This window comes from Marmota flaviventris, chromosome 6, assembly GCF_047511675.1.
Source record: "Marmota flaviventris isolate mMarFla1 chromosome 6, mMarFla1.hap1, whole genome shotgun sequence".
Lineage (NCBI taxonomy): Eukaryota > Metazoa > Chordata > Mammalia > Rodentia > Sciuridae > Marmota > Marmota flaviventris.
The window spans coordinates 129761459-129774807 of NC_092503.1; the positions used below are offsets into that span (position 1 = coordinate 129761459).

General features: G+C 34.0%; 1 pseudogene; it reads right to left on the bottom strand.

The window, feature by feature from the left end:
- Window positions 1-10396: 10396 nt before the first annotated feature.
- On the bottom strand, window positions 10397-10983 carry LOC139706170 (large ribosomal subunit protein eL19-like; annotated as a pseudogene).
- Window positions 10984-13349: the final 2366 nt, after the last annotated feature.

Here is a 13349-nt window from a genome sequence, read left to right on the forward strand (position 1 = left end):
GAGCACTGCCTGGGAACCAGGGAAGAGAAGCCAGCAGCCTCAGGTGAAGAAGGAGATCAGATAAGATGATGACCTGCAAGTGATACTGATGTGCACCTGTCTGCAAACCACAGCCCAGGATATGGGAGAAGGTCCAGGTGGCAGGGATGAGGACTGTGAGCTATGATCAGGGCCATTGGAAAGCCATCAGACCACTGGCAAGGCACACAGTTGTCTAATGTTTCTCAGCAGGGAGAGGAGGATCATAGCCAGAGGGCTGCACCTTTCTAGCAACAGGAATTTATGGGGTATATTCAGCAAAAAAAAAGAGTGTGAGGAGGTAGGGTTCTAGGTGAGAAATCAGGGACCTTGAGACCAGACTAGAGGAGAAATAGAAGGAAGTAAGTCTTGGAGTCACCAAGACCAGTAGCAGAATGACAATTTTGACAGCTCTTCAACCTTCCTTTGACCAGTGGATGTTGCCATGTATTAGTGGATAAGCTGGGAGAACATCCAAGTCCTCTATGGTGTGTTGCCCTCAGTATGGACAGAATGTAGCTGGAAAGCAGATTAAGTGACAGGCAAAGTCCTTGGGATTCAGGATATGGCTTTGCTTGTTGTACAGAATAGTGTTACTGTTCTAGAGTTACCATTGTCTGCCTGTTGAAATCATGAAAGTCCTAACCCAGAAAATATTCATTCATATGTAGTATATTAAAACAAGTTACTCCAGGAAGTGTTTTTTTTTTTTAATTTTATGTGCTTTGTGGCTATTTGTTGTATTGATTAAGATAAATTTTAAAAACAATGCTTTAATTCAAAATGTGCCTTTAATACTGTATGGATTTTTAATTCTTCTGCAGAGATGACTGAGAATATTATGTTGGAAAACTATGTAAGACTATATTGTTTGAGAGAGTGCCCATTTATAAATAATCACACTTCCTTATTAACCAAGCTCCATGAAGTTTAAAAAAAAAATCTCTTCTTTGTCAGATAACAAAGAATTTAAATCATCATCCCCAAATATGGACCATATGTGTAAAACCACGAAACCACTTAGTCTGAAATCTGATGTGGCGACAAATGATATACAGAGGCCTATGCCAAGCACCAAGATCAGATGTTTCCCTTTGCTTGTAGATAGGTTCCATCTTGCAAGCTTTCCTAATGAGAGAAACGGCAGAAATGTGGGAAATGTCTATTCAGAGAAGTTTTGCCAGAATCTTACCTTTGAAGGACTTAATAGAAAAGATACCCCTACTACTGTTGGTTCCCAATTTAATGGCTTCGATCAGCAGATTCCACAAAAACCTCAGGGACAATAATGTAAACACAAAATAACTTAACTGGCACAAGTGCAGTGATTGTGCCAAGTGCACCCCAGGAAAAAGTGACAATGTGCATCAGGGTAAGTGGTGACTATTCCAGCAGTGTCACACAGCCCAACATGCCAGCCAGATCAGCAAGAGAGGCATCAGAGAGACCGTCCTCTCATTCTTACCCTCTTGCTCATGCAAGAGCACCCAGAACACTGCAGCTCCATCTCGAGACAACATTTTGCAAACCACCTACCCTGACCAGCAAAGTCAGGGGGACTGAGGAGAGACCAGCTCACCTTCAGCAGCAGTGCCTCCTAGCACAGCTCTTACTCCCTTGAGTCATGTGGAGAAATTCGTTCCAGAGGCAACAGCACATCAGCTTGTCCTTTGCAGCCAGGTGCTGAGCCTAAAAAGAACTCTGAGGAGCTCGGCCTGCCTGACATGAATCCAATGTGCCAGGGACTCAGGCTAAAACAGATGGAAGAATTATAAGACCTTGAATTTGAAATGCCACAGTTTGTGTAGGTTTGTCAAAATTCAGTTTTTCTTTTTCTTGTTTTGTTTTGTGTTATTGTGTTTATTTTATGAAAGAATGTTGGGACAGACCCCTTTTGTATAGGATCGCCAAAGTGTGTATTTTGCCTTTTGGCCTTGTATTATGTTTGCTAGTCATATAGAATGGTAGTGTTTTAGTCATATAGAATGATTGTGCATCACTGGTATTGTCTTTAAATTCTGTGTTTTGGAAGTTGTGCATCAAATAAGTATTATAATTTTAAAATTTCAAATTATTTTCTCTATAAAATGATTCATGTAAATGCATCCTTAATGTATGATATTTTTCACAACAAATAGGGGGAGTAGGGGAAATGAGCTTTATTTTGGAGCAAACCTAGTGCTCATTCATAAAATGATTCTAAATGCAAGTGTGTGAAAAATCTTGATTTGGTATGAATATATTTCTTCCCACATAATGTTCTAGTGCATCTTTGACCACTTATGTTGTTATAGTCTGTAAGTAAGCATTGTCAATTCAATTAATTTTAAAATATTGACATAGTTGCTAAAAGCTTGCAAATCTGTATTTAATTGCATTCTACTTATCAATTTTACATATGGTAGTCAATACAGTTGTAGAAAGAAAATGCACATCAATACTAAAAAGTTTGGAATTGTCATAAAATAAAAATTTATGTGGATAAAGCTAAGGGATAAAACAGTATCAAATGCATTAAAACCACCTAAAGCCAAATAACTAAACTATATATTTTAAATTATTATATATTTATATATTATATATTATGCATTATATATTATATACTACATATTATAGAATTACATATATCTACAGGATATATTATAAATCATGCAAATTACATATAATCCATATATTTTATATATTATATCAATATAAATTATACAAATATAATAATCTTATTATATCTTATTAATAATAATAGAAATTATATTATATAATTATATTACAATGATGTATAATATAATATAAATTAATATAAATTTAAATATACCATATGATAATATATATTATATATCATATATATAAGTATTATAACTTTAAAATTTCAAATGATTTTCTCTATAAAATGATTCATGTAAGTGCATGCTTAATGTATGATATTTTTGCAACAAATAGGGGGAGTAGGGGAAAATGAGCTTTATTTTGGAGCAAATATATATTATTATATTATAATATAATAATATATATTTATATTTAATTTATATTTATTAAATATATATATATATATATATATATATATATATATATATATATATATATTATATAAATATAGAGCCCCATGATCTAATCCCATTCTAAACTTCTCTCCCTTTTATATGTGTATATAATGTATGTGCATTTTATTTTATTTTATTTATTTATTATATGTGTATATAATGTATATGCATTTTATATATCATATACTTTTCAATCAATATGCATAATTCATATGTATTTGTATATATAAATATATAATTTATATTAATATAGTTTACATGAAATATATGTAATTTATATATATTTATACATAAATATTTATAATTTATATATAAGAATATAAATATATTATATATTATGTAATTTGTATATATGAATATATAATATATAATATATTTATAATAACAATATAAATTATATAATATATCTAATTTATATATTTTTATTATATGTATATATAATAAAATAATTATATAATATAAAGTAATATAAATTAGAATGTTATATAAATATATTTTATTTAATTTATATTATATATGTTATTATGTAATATGCAATATATTTATATAATATTATAATTTAAATTATATAGATAAATTATGTCTTATTTGGCTTTAAATGATTTCAATACATTTGATAGTTTTTAAACCCTTAATTTTATCTGTATAAATTTTTATTTTATGTCATTTGTAAACTTTTTCATATTTTTATAATGGTTTTAAAAATGCGTGCTTCAGAAATTTTTAATTTCATTGCATTTTCTCTTTGGATTATGAGAGTTTTGTTAAAACCATTCCTTTTGGCCAGGCACAGTGATGCATGCCTGTAATCCCAGTAGCTTGGGAGGCTGAGACAGGTGTATCTCAAGTACAAAGCCAGCCTTAGCAATGGCGAGGCACTTAGCAATCCTGTCTCTAAATAAAATTCAGAATAGGGGGGCTGGGGATGTGGCTCAAGCGGTAGCCCGCTTGCCTGACATGCATGCAGCCCGGGTTCGAGCCTCAGCACCACATACAAACAAAGATGGGTCCACCAAAAACTAAAATAAATATTAAAACTTCTCTCTCTCTCTCTCTCTCCCTCTTTAAAAAAAAAAAAACAATTCAGAATAGGGCTGGGGATGTGGCTCAGTGGTTGAGTGTCCCTTAGTTCAACTTCCAGTTTAAAGATAAGAAATCCTTTTGTATGAAATATTTTGACTTATAAAACACTTTACATACTTTTTCTACCTGGACTATCAACCAGTTAAAACGTATACATCATTAGAATTGAGCAAGAATTTATTTAAGTTCATTTTGAGAGTATAGTAAGTCTTATTGTTTGGAATTTGAGAATCGCAGAGGACTGAATCTGTTTCATTTATAAAATACCCAGCTTTTATAAACTAGTCCATTCCTGTTATTTTCTGGGTTTCATGATCTTGCCTAAAATAGGATGTAAAAGGGAAAAAAAAAATAAAATAGCCTTCTTTTGTATGTGTGAACTATATTGTGACTCAACTATGATCATGTTATACTTGATAAAAAATTATATGTATAGGTTTATACACACATTATTATATGTAAATTATTTCAAGTACCTCAAGTTATTTTGGCTTCTCTGAAATTGTTGCCTCTTAGAGTATGATAATTTAAGATTATTAACTATTGACTCAGTGGTCAACACATGGGCTCATCACTTGACTATAATATGAAATGTGTTTTATAGCATGTTGTCTTATAGTTCTCTTTAACATTAAGGACTAAGGAGAAATGAACAAATGGCCTTTTTAATGCTAAAGCCATTTTTTTAGCCTTCCTTATACAAAGTACAAGAATCATATTGGTTTGAAAACTTAAAAATAAAATCAGAGCTAACATTTATTGAGCTTTTTTTTGTGTATGTAGACTTTACCAAGTTGAAATTTCACAGCAACCTCTAGTGGGGAAGTAAGCATTTTATAATTCCTATGTTACAGAAGAGGAAACTGAGGCTTAGCTAAGTACATGCTTTTAGTTTCCAGAGGTGCAGCAAGCAGAATCAAATCTCAAATACAGGGCTGTGAAATTTTGATTAGTGCTTCTTTTTTTGGGTACCAGAGATTGAACTCCTAAGCTCTTGGCCACTGAGCCACATCCATAACCCTATTTTGTATTTTATTTAGAGAGAAGGTCTCACTGGATTGCTTAGCACCTTGCTTTTGCTGAGGCTGGCTTTGAACTTGCAATCCTCCTGCCTCAGCCTCCCAATGGCTGACAGGCATGCACCACTGTGGCCTGCTGGGTTAGTGCTCTTAATGAATGTGATTACTAAATAATAGCAGGAAACACTGAACAATAGAAAATGCATCTTTCAATGTGGTTTTTTTTTTTTTTTTTTTTTTTTTTTTTTTTTTTTTTTTTTTAAAATACACGTACCATTTGCCATTTGAACCATTTTGAAGTGTACAGTTCAGGAACACTATGTATATTCACATTGTCCAAGATGGCATGTGTTGCTGAATCATCAGATGACAGAAAGCAGAAGGGGCCAAAGGGATGTGAATGATGTGTGAAGCCTCTTATAAAAGGGCATTGATTCTGTTAAAAAATATAGATCCCCATGACCTAATCCCATCCTAAATTTCTCTCCCTTTTTCAGTGGTCACAATGGTGATTGTTACAACATATACATTTGGGGAGAACACATTCAGACCATAGCAACCATGTTTAAGTACAATGTAAAGAGAAATTCTTCTGGAGAAAAAAAATGTTGGTTTAAATCATGTGGAAAGTCCTTTCTAACTCTGAACCTAAGACTGCAGGGTAAATAGACCTTGATTATAGTTGGACTGTGTCCAAACATGTGTCTGTACACATGGCAGAGCCCTGTACTGATGCAGCTTGCACCCTGAGGTTTCAACTACCAGCCATGGATCACTGCACTGTGGCCCTGGTTCCCGTCTCCTTCTTGCTACTGACATGAACTAATGTCACTACTGTATTGTAGGATTTAAGGACTGTTGTGTCATTTAAAGCTTTAGGTTGTTGATATTTAATTATAATAATTCAACAAACATTTAATGATGTTTACTATATACTGTCACTATGCTAGATAACAGAGAGAAAACAATTAAAAACACTTACTGGGCTGGAATAAAGCTCCCAGTTAAGTGCTCGCTTAGCATGTGCCTGGCTCTGGGTTTAATCTCCAGTACTAAAAACAAACAAAAAAACCTTTCTGTCTTTGTGGAACTTACAACTTAATACTATCAGAAATTGACAGCTAACTCTCAGTGGATTATATTTTCACATTTGAAAAAGCCAGATTTATTCAAGTACCATGGTTTTCCAGGAAAAAAAAAAAATAGCAGAATGCCCTGTAAATAAAGTCTGAGAATAGGAGTAAATTTTTAAATTGAAGCTAAAATTGTGAAAATTGTATTGTTTCAAAAATGTTATTTCCCATTTGTAAAATTCTTTTCCTCCCCTTGGTACTGGAGAGTGAACCCTGGGGAGCTTAACTGCTGACTCACATTCAAAGGTCTTATTTTTTGAGACAGGATCTCACTAATTTGTTCAGACTGGCTTTGAGCTTATAATCCTCCTGTCTCACACTCCCAAGCCACTGGGATTGAAGGCATGGACCTCCCATTTCTAAAATTGTGATTTTCATATTTGTATACCCAGGTTTATTTCAGGAGATTCTAATTGAAAACTCTCCTGAAGGATGGGATGTGTTTCAGTGGTAGAGCACTTTCCTTGCATGCTGAGGTCCTGGTTTTGAGCTCCAGTGCTAGAGAAAAGGAAAGAAGGAAAGAAGGAAGGAAGGAAGGAAAGAAGGAAGGAAGGAAGGAAGGAAGGAAGGAAGGAAGGAAGGAAGGAAGGAAGGAAAGAAAGAAAGAATGAAGAAAGGGGTAGAGAAAGAAAGCAAGAAAGAGAAAGAGTGTGAAGGAGGGAGGAAGAAAGGAAGAGAAGGAAGAGAAGAAAGGAAGGGAAGGAAAATATTAGGAAAAGAAAATTATAATGAATACCAATTAAAGTGTCTTCTGCTAACCTACATATTAATCATTCAATACAGGATCCAAAACCCTTGTATGACTATTTAAATTAATTAAAATCCCACAAAATCAAATATCAGTTCCTCAGTCCCACCAGTTATTTCAAGAGCTCAATAACCACATAGTCTGGTAGCTATCATATCTGACAGTGCAATGCAGATACCGTACATTTCTGTCATGGCAGAAAGGTCTATTAGACAATACTGATAAAAAGGAAGCATCACATCAAGGTACTGGTATTGTAGATGTGTTAGAGAAAATTCAAGAAAATTCAACACAACTCATGTTAAAAAAAAAAAAAAAAAAAAAAAAAAAAAAACACTTAGCAAATTGTGACCTACAAGAGAACATTCTGAAACCAAAAGAGGACCTTCTACCAAGCCAGTCAAATCGGCAGCATCTCATTCATGATGTTGGTAAAATAGCATCATTTGGAAAATAGCCTCTTTGCTGTGTATATACTAAAAAGGATCCTAATGACTTTAGAAGTAACAAACTCTTGTGTACAAATCTCTGTGGATTATCAATCAAATGTTACAAATAGAAACCAACCAGGAAAACTAGTTCATCTAATACATAATAGCACAGTACTAAAATAACAGACTCTAAAATTTTCCAAGAAACAGAGCCAAGCTAGGGGTGTGTTAACACAGTGAAAGTTCTTTTTGACTAACTGCTCAACAGGGGTCAAACTAGACTTCTGAATTTCATAAGGAATTCTAAATTTTTTTACTGTGATCTGCCTTTAGCTCATTATGCACATATGTGAATATACTTTTTAAATTTAACTATATTTAATTCACTTTTTTCTAATATATTTTATTGCAAGAGTTCATAAACACTGATTTAAAAAAAAACTACTGTTGCTACTACAGTTCTAGATACTAGTAGAGCTAAATTCCAATTGATATATGAAAATAGGGCCCTCTATGATAACTTTGATCTGAAATCTGGTATCAGTAATCATAAGGTCTAAAAAACACTGCACTGAAGTTCAGAAATTCCTATTTATTATATGCTTGGCATTATACACAGTGCTTAATTCCACTTCTTATTTACTTCTGTAACAACTATGTGTTATGAAGTAGGTAGTATTAATCCCATAGCCTAACAGGCTGATCATAGTTTAATAATGTGCTCCAAATTGTGCTCCTAATGAGTCATTTAGTCAGAATTTGAACCCAGATAGCTTCCATTTGTTTTACTATCTCAAGATCTAGGGCTCATAATGAGGAATATTAAAAAAAGATAAGTTAAAATTTTTAATTTTGACTGCTTATTACATACCAGGTAATTCTAATCCCATTCCTTTGTAGATCATTAAGACCACATGCCAATATATCTCCACATAGGAGTTGGTCTTGACAGAGGAAGGCAGGTAGGACTAGTGCAATGGACTTGCCCAGGGCAGAACTGGAGCAGAAGCTAGGCCAGCACCCAGATAGCTGGCTGCAGAGCCTGCACTTTTCATGGTGCTAGAAGTTCTTCAGGACTGTATAAATGCTTTGGTGGTTACCATCCAATCACAATGGCTCAGCTCCCTTCTATCAATGTGGAGAAGGTCCCAGGACAGCAAATCACAGGAGCACTGCCTGGGAACCAGGGAAGAGAGGCCAGTAGCCTCAGGTAAATAAGGAGGTCAGATGAGATGATGATCTGCAAGTGATGCTGGTGTGCACCTGTATGCCAACCACTGCCCAAGGATGTGGGAGAAGGTCCAGGTGGCAGGGATGAGGACTGTGGGCTATGAACAGGGCCATTGGCAAAACTGTCAGAGCAGTGTCAAGGCACACAGTTCCACTATCCCACGATATACAGTACACAATAAGAAATGTTGATCTTAACCAGGTGATGGTGCAGTGTACTGAGAATTTATTAGGTCAGGTACTGTTCTAAGCACTTTTCATCTAACTCAACAAACTCAAACGAACTCCTAGTTGATCTACAAGGTTAGGCATCTATGAACTCAAACTTGGCCATTTAATTAAGTGCCATTCAAGTTTAGTTTTTAAAAATCTTGATACACACCAGGTACAGTGACACATATTTGTAATTTTTAATTTGAAGTAGGGAAATATCTAGTTTAAGGGCAGCGTGGGAAATTTAGGAAGAACTCAAAATAAAAAAGGTCTGGGGATGTAGCTCTGTGGTAAAGCACACCTGGATTCAGTTCCTAGTACCAAAAAAAGAAAAAGAAAAGAAAAAGAAAGAAAGAAAGAAAGAAAGAAAGAGAGAAAGAAAGAAAGAAAGGCACTTGTCCCTTTTGTTAAGAAACATTAATTTCTTGCCCTGGAACCAAGGTGCTCCTGAAAAATAAGAATTCAGTAGATGTCTAGATCTTGCTCAGCTTTGAATTCTTGAACTGCTTTCTGAGTACAGAAAATATTGCAGTCCAAACAGGCCATGATTTCTCTAAGCCTCCTGAGCTCATTATGCCATCGCTACATTTTGTGTTTTGGAACTTATAAAGATAGTGTGATGATTTAAAGGTCCATTGATTTATCATTCCCATATGAAAGCGCAGTCTCTTTTAGTTCATCTTCAACAAAATACAGTTGTCAAACTGATAGAATTAGCCAGAATAAACTTTATTTTCTAGACTGGAGCTAAGTGCTTAAGTATAGAAATAGTATTTCTAACTACAATGGTTAAAATAAAATCTTTACCATATGAATTATATGGCTGTAAAAAAGAGCTTAGCTTTTTTTTTTTTTTAAACAGTTGTCCTCTGTTAAGCATAGTTTTTATTTTCTAAATGACAATTGACAGCTTTACTTTCAAATATTTCCCATATCAGCCAAAGGTTGCCAACTACATTTACATATTCTTGTACTAAGATTTTTGGATTTGCCAGTTTTTACCAGTGACTATCACCAGGATGCACTTACAGTTCTTTCTGAATAATATGGTTTAGTTACATTTCAGTATTTACCTTTTAAAGTATGTCCATAGTCTTTCAGGACATGGGTTTCAGAAAAAAAAAAAAATTACATTTCCAATAAAATTCAATGCTGACAATTTGAACATTTTATGTAATGGTGAAAGAAGTTCAGAACTGTGTTGAATATTAAAAATATTAAAGTATGTGCAACCGAGCAGAAATATTTGGAGACTGTTGATCTATTATTGTTTTTTTAAAAAGTAACTTGGCTTCTTTAAACCTCACAATTCAAAGACCAGATTAACTTTGTCTCTTTTGTTGTAAAAAAGACAATTTATAAAACCATTAACTTCTAAAATTGTGGTATAATATAATTTTTTAATAGATAAAGCTTTTTTTTTTATTTCAAGGAGTATCTATATAATCATAGAGGCCTCTATGTACAGACACAAGAGGGAGTTTTATGTCTTGGTGTCTTCCTCCTTGGACAGAGTCTTGATGTGCTCCTCCTTGGCCTGGAGGGCTCCTCATAGAGCTAGTTTTCCACCTTGGTGTCAGCCTGGTCAGCCAGAAGCTTCTTGTTGGCCTTATCTGCCTTCAGCTTGTGGATATGTTCCATGAGGATCCACTTGTTATTCAACACATTGCCCTTTGCCTTCAGGTAGAGTCTGTGATACATGTGGTGGTCAATCTTAGATCCACAGAATCTCTGAGTAGCCTACACAGAATCTGTATCCTCTGCACCCAGGTGACCTTCCCCCTTCATTGGAGCATTAGCTGTTCTCTTCTGCTTACCTATGTCCACATGCCTGTGCCTCTGGCGAGCCAAGGTATTGTTTTGGCATGGAGCCCCAGAATGAACAGAAACTGGTTTGTGGATGATCAGCCTATCTTTGATCAGCTTCCAGATCTGCTGATGAAAGTTGGCATTGGAGAGTCCATTGGTCTCATTGAGATCCAACCAGACCTTCTTTTTGCCACAGCAGAGGACACTGGAGGCAAGTCTCTTCTGAAGCCTGAGTGTCCTCCTGGCTGCTCCTGTAGCCATGAAAGTAAAGAGCCCAATATAGTTTGAAGCTTTTCATAATATATATATATATATATATATATATATATATATATATATATATTTAAACATTAAATACTTGTAATTTGTTACATGTATATAATGTACCCCTATATTCATAAAATTGTCTTCATTTGTTAACAGTGCACAAATGGTTACATAATACAGAGATCATGTTTACTTAAGCTTGTTAGCTTGCTTCTGAAGAGTTCAGTGAATCATGTTAGTTTTTCATCTTTCATATTTGACCAAACATCCTGAATGCAATCCATGAATCTCTCTCTCTCTCTGTCTCTCTCCATATATATATAATGTATATAGTATTTACATACATAAAATATATTATATGTATATTATTTAAATATACAATATTTATAATAGTATAATGTAATATATTCTTGGGGATGCAAATCAAGTCAAGATGGCGCCTGGCAATTTGCCAGGAGGAGTGGTTTGTGAAGCAATGCCAGTGAGCCATTAAGATGATGAGGATTCCTTATTGGCTAACTGCTGTATCTATACGATGTTAATTAAGTTAAGCTGTGTGTATTTAGTTAAGTATATATACCTCTGCTGTCCAGCAGAGAAGCGGCTCCTGCTACCTTGGGTGCCTGCTACTTTGAGTTCCCGCTCAGTTCCCGATGAGTTCACTTACAATAAAGTAGTTCCCGCTTCAACCTTCAAGTTGTTTGCACCTCTCGGTTATTTTGCCCAGCTGGAATGCAGCAATATATATATATATATATATATATATATATATATATATATATATATATATATATATATATATATATATATATATATAATTTAAATATAAAATATTTAAATAAATATAATACAAAACACAAAAGCCAAATCTGGCCTACAACTTATTGTTTTTCCTTTGTTTTTTCCAGCAGGGGATACTGGGAATTAAGCTTAGGGGCACAGGACCACTGAGCCACATACCCAGCCTTATTTTGTATTTTTTAAAGAGACAGGGTCTCAGTGAGTTGTTTAGCACCTTGCTTTTGCTGAACCTGGCGTTGAGGATCATGAGATCCTCCTGCCTCAGCCTCACAAGTGAATGCAAATAAGATTGTATTGTAACACAATCACACTCATTTATTTTATAAGTTGTCTGTAATTGCTTTCCTGCTACAACACCAGAGTTGAGTTGCTGGGACAGAGACCTATAAGTCTTCAAAACCTAAAGGATTCATTATCTTGTTTAAATAAAAAGTGTGCTGACCCATGGGCTTGATGAATGTGTCATACTGTGGGCTAAATATTTCACTTTCTATTTCAATAAGTGTCTGTTTTATGTTGGGAAATTTCCTCTTCTGGGTTTTGACTAATGTGTTTAAAATAGAATACAATATGAACAAAATAGTCTAAATGTCTATATTAGAATATACACATTATATTCACTGGTACTGAATATTGCTTTCCATGACTATTTTATAGATGATAATATATATATATAAATAATATATATATATATATATATATATATATATATATATATATATATATATATATATATATGTATTTTTTAATGTGTAATTTTTATAAACAATCTGTTTAAGGACTCATGTCTCCTCTGAATTCGTGGTCACTTAAACTTTATTCAAGTCCAAGAGCCATACACTTTTCAACATTCTGAATCACACCTCCCTTGGCTTTGACCTAAAATATATTTTACAGGAAGTTGTATTATAGTTCTTAACATCATTAAAAACTACAGGGATATGAATAGCTCTTTTCTTTGCCCCAAGGCCTTGGGTTCCCCTCACCAACCCCCATTGTATGAAATACAATAGAATCATATTACTTATAGAAACCTAAAGAGAAAATAATGATAGCTGACATTTACTGAGTTTCCATGGAGCTTCCATGTACATTTTCTCATTTCCTCCACAGAAGAACCTTAAGGAGGAGAGTGGTATATTATCCTTGCTTTACAAATGTGAAAACAAAGGCTTAATTATGATACTGGCCAAGATCACACAACCCATAACTGACAGAGCTGGAGCTCAGAGGTAGAGTTGTTGGATTATCAAGGTCAGGCTCTTAACAACTTTCTCACTATTAAATAATAGGAGTGAGTATTTATACACTTTGAAATACCTTCACATGAGGGGACAGATGTTAATTATCTTGATTTAATTATTTGTAAATCATAACATCACTTTATACCTCATCAATACAGATAATTATAAATTATAATTTATATATAATATACTATAGTCAGTTTCTAACTAAAAAAATACTTTCACCTGCCTTTAAACAGGGTAAAATAACAAGCTAGACAATATTACGGAGTTTTTTTAGAGTCTGTAAACAAGTCAGGATGGCGCCTGGTAAAT